The sequence below is a fragment of the Somniosus microcephalus genome, unplaced genomic scaffold (assembly GCF_052327205.1).
Source record: "Somniosus microcephalus isolate GS21.2 unplaced genomic scaffold, FLI_Smic_1.0 unresolved_chr1, whole genome shotgun sequence".
Taxonomy (NCBI): domain Eukaryota; kingdom Metazoa; phylum Chordata; class Chondrichthyes; order Squaliformes; family Somniosidae; genus Somniosus; species Somniosus microcephalus.
The window spans coordinates 117,708,072-117,717,262 of NW_028225179.1; positions in this window are offsets into that span (position 1 = coordinate 117,708,072).

Consider the following 9,191-nt stretch of genomic DNA (forward strand, 5'->3'; position numbering starts at 1 on the left):
CCCATTCAGTTTGCCAATCAGTGTGGTGCCCAGTCAGTGTGGTGTCCAGTCAGTGTGGTGCCCGGTCAGTGTGGTGTCAGTCAGTGTGGTGCCCAGTCAGTGTGGTGCCCAGTCAGTGTGGTGCCTGGTCAGTGTGGTGCCTGATCAGTGTGGTGCCCAGTCAGTGTGGTGCCCAGTCAGTGTGGTGCTCGGACAGTGTGGTGTCAGTCAGTGTAGAGCCCAGTCCGTGTGGTGCCCAGTCAGTGTGGTGCCCAGTCAGTTTGGTGCTGGTCAGTGTGGTGCCCAGTCAGTGTGGTGCCAGTCTGTGTGGTGCCAGCCAGGGTGGTGCCAGTCATTGTGGTGCCAGTCAGTGCGGTGCCAGGTCAGTGCAATACAAGTCAGTGTGGTGCCCAGTCAATGCGGTGCCAGTCAGTGTGGTGCCATTCAGTGTTCTGCCTGGAAAGTGTGGTGCCCAGCCAGTGTGGTGCCCAGGTTAGTTCGATGCCCAGGTGTTAGTGTGTCTGGCTACAGTGGTGACCCAGTGCTGCTGCGCCCAGTTAGAGCAGTGACTGCTCAGTGTGCTGCCCAAGCCGTGAGCTGCTCGGTCTGTGCAGTGCCTGATTAGGGTGGTGCCCACTCTGTGTGGTGCCAGTCAATGTGGTGCCAGTCAGTGTGGTGCCTGTCTGTGTGGTGCACAGTCAGTTTGGTGCCGGTCAGTGTGGTGCCCAGTCAGTGTGGAGCCAGTCTGTGTGGTGCCCGGTCAGTGTGGTGCCTGGTCAGTGTGGTGCCTAATCAGTGTGGTGTCCTGTCAGTGTGGTGCCCGGTTGGTGTGGTGTCAGTCAGTGTACAGCCCAGTCAGTGTGGTGCCCAGTCAGTGTGGTGCCCAGTCAGTTTGGTGCTGGTCAGTGTGGTGCCCAGTCAGTGTGGTGCCAGTCAGTGTGGTGCCCAGTCAGTGTGGTGCTAGTCAGTGTGGTGCCCAGTCAGTGTGGTGCTAGTCAGTGTGTTGCACGTTCAGTGTGGTTCCTGGTCAGTCTGGTGACCAGTCAGTGTGGAGCCCAGTCTGTGTGGTGCCCAGTCAGTGTGGTGCCCGGTCAGTTTAATGTCGGTCAGTTTGGTGCCAGTCAGATTGGTGCCAGTCAGGGTGGTGCCAGTCAGTGTGGTTCCAGTCAGTTTGGTGCCAGGTCAGAGCAGTGCCAGTCAGTTTGGTTCCCAGTCAGTGTGGTATTGGTCAGTGTGGTGCCCAGTCAGTGTGGTGCCAGTCAGTGAGGTGCCAGTCAGTTTAGTTCACGGTCATTGCAGTGCCAATCAATGTGGTGCCCAGTCAGTGTGGTGCCAGTCAGTGTGGTGCCAATCAGGGTGGTGCCAGTCAGTTTGGTGCCAGTAAGTTTGGTGCCAGGTCAGTGCAGTGACAGTCAGTGTGGTTCCCAGTCAGTGTGGTGCCATTCAGTGTGATGCCAGTCAGTTTGGTGCCAGTCAGCGTGGTCCCGGTCAGTGTGGTGCCCAGTCAGTGTGGTGCCCAGTCAGTTTGGTGCCTGTCAGTGAAGTGCCCAGTCAGTTTGTTGCCCGGCTGATGTGGTACCTGGTCAGTGTGGTGCATGGTCAGTGTTCTTCCAGCCAGTGTGGAGCCCAGTCATTGTTGTGCCTGGTCAGTGTGGTGCCCAGTCTGTGCGGTGCCCAGTCAGTGTGGTTCCAGTCAGTTTGGTGCCAGGTCAGAGCAGTGCCAGTCAGTGTGGTTCCCAGTCAGTGTGGTGCCAGAAGGGGTGATGCCAGTCAGTGTGGGGCCTGGTCAGTGTGGTATCGGTCAGTTTGGTGCCAGTCAGAGTGGTGCCAGCCAGGATGGTGCCAGTCAGTGTGGTTCCAGTCAGTTGGTGCCAGGTCAGAGCAGTGCCAGTCAGTGTGGTTCCCAGTCTGTGTGGTGCCAGAAGGGGTGATGCCAGTCAGTGTGGGTCCTGGTCAGTGTGGTATCGGTTAGTGTGGTGCCCAGTCAGTGTGGTGCCCAATCAGTGTGGTGCCAGTCAGTGTGGTGCCAGTCAGTGTAGTGCACGGGCATTGCAGTGCCAATCAATGTGGTCCCCAGTCAGTGTGGTGCCAGTCAGTGTGGTGCCAGTCAGGTTGGTGCAAAACAGTGTGGTGCCATTCAGGGTGATGCCAGTCAGTGTGGTGCCAGTCAGTGTGATCCCGGTCAGTGTGGTGCCCATTCAGTGTTGTGCCCCATCAGTGTGGTGCCCATTCAGTGTGGTGCCCAGGTTAGTGTGATGCCCAGGTGTTGGGGTGCCCGGTTAGTGTGGTGACTGGCTGCTGCTGCGGCCAGTCAGTGTCGTGCACAGTAAGCGTGGTGCACTGTCAGCATGGTGCCAGTCAGTGTGGTGCCTGGTCAGCGAGCTGCCCAGTCAGTTTGGTGCCAGTCAATGTGGTGCCCAGCCAGTGTGGTGAGAGTCTGTGTGGTGCCCGGTCAGTGTGGTGCCTGGTCAGTGTGCTGCCCAGTCAGTGTGATGCCCAGTCAGTGTAGTGCCAGTAAGAGTGGTGCTGGTCAGTGGTGACTGGTCAGTGTGGTGCCCAGTCATTGTGGTTCCCAGTCAGTGTGGTGCCAGTCAGGGTGGTGCCAGTCAGTGTGGTGCCAGTCAGTTTGGTGCCAGTCAGTGTGGTGCCAGTCAGTGTGGTGCCAGTCAGTGTGGTGCCTGGAGGTGCAGTGCCGGGTCAGTGTGGTGCCCAGTCAGTGTGGTGCCAGTCAGTTTGGTGCCAAACAGTGTGCTGCGAAACAGTGTGGTGCCAGAAGGGATGATGCCGGTCATTGTGGGGCCTGGTCAGTGTGGTATCGGTCAGTGTGGTGCCCAGTCAGTGTGGTGCCCAGTCAGTGTGGCGCCAGTCAGTGTGGTGCCAGTCTGTGTAGTCCACGGTCATTGCAGTGCCAATCAATGTGGTCCCCAGTCAGTGTGGTGCCAGTCAGGGTGGTGCCAGTCAGTGTGGCGCCAGTCAGTTTGGTGCCAGGTCAGTGCAGTGTCATTCAGTGTGGTGCCCAGTCAGTGTGGTGCCATTCAGGGTGATGCCAGTCAGTGTGGTGCCAGTCAGTGTGTTCCCAGTCAGTGTGGTGCCCATTCAGTGTTGTGCCCGGTCTGTGTGGTGCCCAGTCAGTGTGGTGCCCAGGTTAGTGTGATGCCCAGGTGTTGGGGTGCCCGGTTAGTGTGGTGACTGGCTGCTGCTGCGGCCAGTCAGTGTCGTGCACAGTAAGCGTGGTGCACTGTCAGCATGGTGCCAGTCAGTGTGGTGCCTGGTCAGCGTGCTGCCCAGTCAGTTTGGTGCCAGCCAATGTGGTGCCCTGCCAGTGTGGTGAGAGTCTGTGTGTTGCCCGGTCAGTGTGGTGCCTGGTCAGTGTGGTGCCCAGTCAGTGTGGTGACCAGTCAGTGTAGTGCCAGTAAGAGTGGTGCTCGGTCAGTGTAGTGAATGGTCAGTGTGGTGCCCAGTCATTGTGGTTCCCAGTCAGTGTGGTGCCAGTCAGTGCGGTGCCAGTCAGTTTGGTGCCAGTCAGTATGGTGCCCGGTCGGTGTGGTGCCAGTCAGTGTGGTGCCCAGAGGTGCAGTGCCCGGTCAGTGTGGTGCCCAGTCAGTGTGGTGCCAATCAGTGTGCTGCGAATCAGTGTGGTGCCAGTCAGTGTGGTGCCAGTCAGTGTGGTGCCCAGTCAGTATGGTGTATGGTTAGTGTGGTGCCAGTCAGTGAAGTGCCCATTCAATTTGACAATCAGTGTGGTGCCCAGTCAGTGTGGTGTCCAGTCAGTGTGGTGCCCGGTCAGTGTGGTGTCAGTCAGTGTGGTGCCCAGTCAGTGTGGTGCCCAGTCAGTGTGGTGCCTGGTCAGTGTGGTGCCTGATCAGTGTGGTGCCCAGTCAGTGTGGTGCCCAGTCAGTGTGGTGCTCGGACAGTGTGGTGTCAGTCAGTGTAGAGCCCAGTCCGTGTGGTGCCCAGTCAGTGTGGTGCCCAGTCAGTTTGGTGCTGGTCAGTGTGGTGCCCAGTCAGTGTGGTGCCAGTCTGTGTGGTGCCAGCCAGGGTGGTGCCAGTCATTGTGGTGCCAGTCAGTGCGGTGCCAGGTCAGTGCAATACAAGTCAGTGTGGTGCCCAGTCAATGCGGTGCCAGTCAGTGTGGTGCCATTCAGTGTTCTGCCTGGAAAGTGTGGTGCCCAGCCAGTGTGGTGCCCAGGTTAGTTCGATGCCCAGGTGTTAGTGTGTCTGGCTACAGTGGTGACCCAGTGCTGCTGCGCCCAGTTAGAGCAGTGACTGCTCAGTGTGCTGCCCAAGCCGTGAGCTGCTCGGTCTGTGCAGTGCCTGATTAGGGTGGTGCCCACTCTGTGTGGTGCCAGTCAATGTGGTGCCAGTCAGTGTGGTGCCTGTCTGTGTGGTGCACAGTCAGTTTGGTGCCGGTCAGTGTGGTGCCCAGTCAGTGTGGAGCCAGTCTGTGTGGTGCCCGGTCAGTGTGGTGCCTGGTCAGTGTGGTGCCTAATCAGTGTGGTGTCCTGTCAGTGTGGTGCCCGGTTGGTGTGGTGTCAGTCAGTGTACAGCCCAGTCAGTGTGGTGCCCAGTCAGTGTGGTGCCCAGTCAGTTTGGTGCTGGTCAGTGTGGTGCCCAGTCAGTGTGGTGCCAGTCTGTGTGGTGCCCGGTCAGTGTGGTGCCTGGTCAGTGTGGTGCCTAGTCAGTGTGGTGCCCAGTCAGTGTGGTGCTAGTCAGTGTGGTGCCCAGTCAGTGTGGTGCTAGTCAGTGTGTTGCACGTTCAGTGTGGTTCCTGGTCAGTATGGTGACCAGTCAGTGTGGAGCCCAGTCTGTGTGGTGCCCAGTCAGTGTGGTGCCCGGTCAGTTTAATGTCGGTCAGTTTGGTGCCAGTCAGATTGGTGCCAGTCAGGGTGGTGCCAGTCAGTGTGGTTCCAGTCAGTTTGGTGCCAGGTCAGAGCAGTGCCAGTCAGTTTGGTTCCCAGTCAGTGTGGTATTGGTCAGTGTGGTGCCCAGTCAGTGTGGTGCCAGTCAGTGAGGTGCCAGTCAGTTTAGTTCACGGTCATTGCAGTGCCAATCAATGTGGTGCCCAGTCAGTGTGGTTCCCAGTCAGTGTGGTGCCATTCAGTGTGATGCCAGTCAGTTTGGTGCCAGTCAGCGTGGTCCCGGTCAGTGTGGTGCCCAGTCAGTGTGGTGCCCAGTCAGTTTGGTGCCTGTCAGTGAAGTGCCCAGTCAGTTTGTTGCCCGGCTGATGTGGTACCTGGTCAGTGTGGTGCATGGTCAGTGTTCTTCCAGCCAGTGTGGAGCCCAGTCATTGTTGTGCCTGGTCAGTGTGGTGCCCAGTCTGTGCGGTGCCCAGTCAGTGTGGTTCCAGTCAGTTTGGTGCCAGGTCAGAGCAGTGCCAGTCAGTGTGGTTCCCAGTCAGTGTGGTGCCAGAAGGGGTGATGCCAGTCAGTGTGGGGCCTGGTCAGTGTGGTATCGGTCAGTTTGGTGCCAGTCAGAGTGGTGCCAGCCAGGATGGTGCCAGTCAGTGTGGTTCCAGTCAGTTGGTGCCAGGTCAGAGCAGTGCCAGTCAGTGTGGTTCCCAGTCTGTGTGGTGCCAGAAGGGGTGATGCCAGTCAGTGTGGGTCCTGGTCAGTGTGGTATCGGTTAGTGTGGTGCCCAGTCAGTGTGGTGCCCAATCAGTGTGGTGCCAGTCAGTGTGGTGCCAGTCAGTGTAGTGCACGGGCATTGCAGTGCCAATCAATGTGGTCCCCAGTCAGTGTGGTGCCAGTCAGTGTGGTGCCAGTCAGGTTGGTGCAAAACAGTGTGGTGCCATTCAGGGTGATGCCAGTCAGTGTGGTGCCAGTCAGTGTGATCCCGGTCTGTGTGGTGCCCATTCAGTGTTGTGCCCCATCAGTGTGGTGCCCATTCAGTGTGGTGCCCAGGTTAGTGTGATGCCCAGGTGTTGGGGTGCCCGGTTAGTGTGGTGACTGGCTGCTGCTGCGGCCAGTCAGTGTCGTGCACAGTAAGCGTGGTGCACTGTCAGCATGGTGCCAGTCAGTGTGGTGCCTGGTCAGCGAGCTGCCCAGTCAGTTTGGTGCCAGTCAATGTGGTGCCCAGCCAGTGTGGTGAGAGTCTGTGTGGTGCCCGGTCAGTGTGGTGCCTGGTCAGTGTGCTGCCCAGTCAGTGTGATGCCCAGTCAGTGTAGTGCCAGTAAGAGTGGTGCTGGTCAGTGGTGACTGGTCAGTGTGGTGCCCAGTCATTGTGGTTCCCAGTCAGTGTGGTGCCAGTCAGGGTGGTGCCAGTCAGTGTGGTGCCAGTCAGTTTGGTGCCAGTCAGTGTGGTGCCAGTCAGTGTGGTGCCAGTCAGTGTGGTGCCTGGAGGTGCAGTGCCGGGTCAGTGTGGTGCCCAGTCAGTGTGGTGCCAGTCAGTTTGGTGCCAAACAGTGTGCTGCGAAACAGTGTGGTGCCAGAAGGGATGATGCCGGTCATTGTGGGGCCTGGTCAGTGTGGTATCGGTCAGTGTGGTGCCCAGTCAGTGTGGTGCCCAGTCAGTGTGGCGCCAGTCAGTGTGGTGCCAGTCTGTGTAGTCCACGGTCATTGCAGTGCCAATCAATGTGGTCCCCAGTCAGTGTGGTGCCAGTCAGGGTGGTGCCAGTCAGTGTGGCGCCAGTCAGTTTGGTGCCAGGTCAGTGCAGTGTCATTCAGTGTGGTGCCCAGTCAGTGTGGTGCCATTCAGGGTGATGCCAGTCAGTGTGGTGCCAGTCAGTGTGTTCCCAGTCAGTGTGGTGCCCATTCAGTGTTGTGCCCGGTCTGTGTGGTGCCCAGTCAGTGTGGTGCCCAGGTTAGTGTGATGCCCAGGTGTTGGGGTGCCCGGTTAGTGTGGTGACTGGCTGCTGCTGCGGCCAGTCAGTGTCGTGCACAGTAAGCGTGGTGCACTGTCAGCATGGTGCCAGTCAGTGTGGTGCCTGGTCAGCGTGCTGCCCAGTCAGTTTGGTGCCAGCCAATGTGGTGCCCTGCCAGTGTGGTGAGAGTCTGTGTGTTGCCCGGTCAGTGTGGTGCCTGGTCAGTGTGGTGCCCAGTCAGTGTGGTGACCAGTCAGTGTAGTGCCAGTAAGAGTGGTGCCCGGTCAGTGTAGTGAATGGTCAGTGTGGTGCCCAGTCATTGTGGTTCCCAGTCAGTGTCGTGCCAGTCAGGGTGGTGCCAGTCAGTGCGGTGCCAGTCAGTTTGGTGCCAGTCAGTATGGTGCCCGGTCGGTGTGGTGCCAGTCAGTGTGGTGCCCAGAGGTGCAGTGCCCGGTCAGTGTGGTGCCCAGTCAGTGTGGTGCCAATCAGTGTGCTGCGAATCAGTGTGGTGCCAGTCAGTGTGGTGCCAGTCAGTGTGGTGCCCAGTCAGTATGGTGTATGGTTAGTGTGGTGCCAGTCAGTGAAGTGCCCATTCAGTTTGACAATCAGTGTGGTGCCAGTCTGTGTGGTGCCAGTCTGTGTGGCGCCCAGTCAGTGCGGTGCCCGGTCAATGTGGTGCCCAGTAAGTATGCTGCCCAGTCCGTGTGGTGCCAGTAAGTGTGGTGCCCGGTCAGTGTGGTGCCGTTCAGTGTGGTGCCCAGTCAGTGTGGTGCTCGGTCAGTGTGGTGCCTGGTCAGTGTGGTGCCCAGTCAGTGTGAGGCCCACACACTGAGGTGCCCTGTCATGGTGGTGCCAGTCAGTTTGGTGTCTGGTCAGTGTGGTGCCAGGTCAGTGTGTTGCCTGGTCAGTGTGGTGCCAGTCAGTGTGGTGCACGGTCAGTGTGGTGCCCAGTCATTGTGGTGCCCAGTCAGTGTGGTGCCAGTCAGTGTGGTGCCAGTCAGTTTGGTGCCAGTCAGTGTGGTGCCCGGTCAGTGCGGTGCGAGACATTGTGGTGCCCGGACAGTGCAGTGCCCAGTCAGTGTGGTGCCCGGTCAGTGTAGTGTGAGTCAGCGTGTTGCCAGTCAGTGCAGTGCCAGTCAGTGCAGTGCCAGTCAGTGCAGTGCCCAGTCATTGTGGTGCCAGTCAGTGTGGTGCCATTTCAGTGTGGTGCCAGTCAGTGTGGTGCCAGTCAGTGAAGTGCCCAGTCAGTTTGTTGCCCGGCTGATGTGGTGCCTGGTCAGTGTGGTGCATGGTCAGTGTTCTGCCAGTCAGTGTGGCGCCCAGTCATTGTTGTGCCTGGTCAGTGCGGTGCCCAGTCTGTGCGGTGCCCAGTCTGTGCGGTGCCCAGTCAGTGTGGTTCCCAGTCAGTGTGGTGCCAGAAGGGGTGATGTCAGTCAGTGTGTGGTCTGGTCAGTGTGGTATCAGTCAGTTTGGTGCCAGTCAGAGTGGTGCCAGTCAGGATGGTGCCAGTCAGTGTGGTTCCAGTCAGTTTGGTGCCAGGTCAGAGCAGTGCCAGTCAGTGAGGTTCCCAGTCAGTGTGGTGCCAGAAGGGGTGATGCCAGTTAGTGTGGGGCCTGGTCAGTGTGGTATCGGTCAGTGTGGTGCCCAGTCAGTGTGGTGCCCAGTCAGTGTGGTGCCAGTCAGTGTGGTGCCAGTCAGTTTAGTGCACGGTCATTGCAGTGCCAATCAATGTGGTCCCCAGTCAGTATGGTGCCAGTCAGTGTGGTGCCAGTCAGGGTGGTGCCAGTCAGTGTGGTGCTAGTCAGTTTGGTGCCAGGTCAGTGCAGTTCCAGTCAGTGTGGTGCCCAGTCAGTGTGGTGCCATTCAGGGTGATGCCAGTCAGTGTGGTGCCAGTCAGTGTAGTGCCGGTCAGTGTGGTGTCCATTCAGTGTTGTGCCCGGTCAGTGTGGTGCCCAGTCAGTGTGGTGCCCAGGTTAGTGTGATGCCCAGGTGTTGGGGTGCCTGGTTAGTGTGGTGACTGGGTGCTGCTGCGGCCAGTCAGTGTTGTGCACAGTAAGCGTGGTGCACTTTCAGCATGGTGCCAGTCAGTGTGGTGCCTGGTCAGCGTGCTGCCCAGTCAGTTTGGTGCCAGTCAATGTGGTGCGCAGCCAGTGTGGTGAGAGTCTGTGTGGTGCCCGGTCAGTGTGGTGCCTGGTCAGTGTGGTGCCCAGTCAGTGTGGTGCCCAATCAGTGTAGTGCCAGTAAGAGTGGTGCCCGATCAGTGGGGTGACTGGTCAGTGTGGTGCCCAGTCATTGTGATTCCCAGTCAGTTTGGTGCCAGTCAGGGTGGTGCCAATCAGTGTGGTGCCATTCAGTTTGGTTCCAGTCAGTGTGGTGCCCGGTCAGTGTGGTGCCAGTCAGTGTGGTGCCCGGG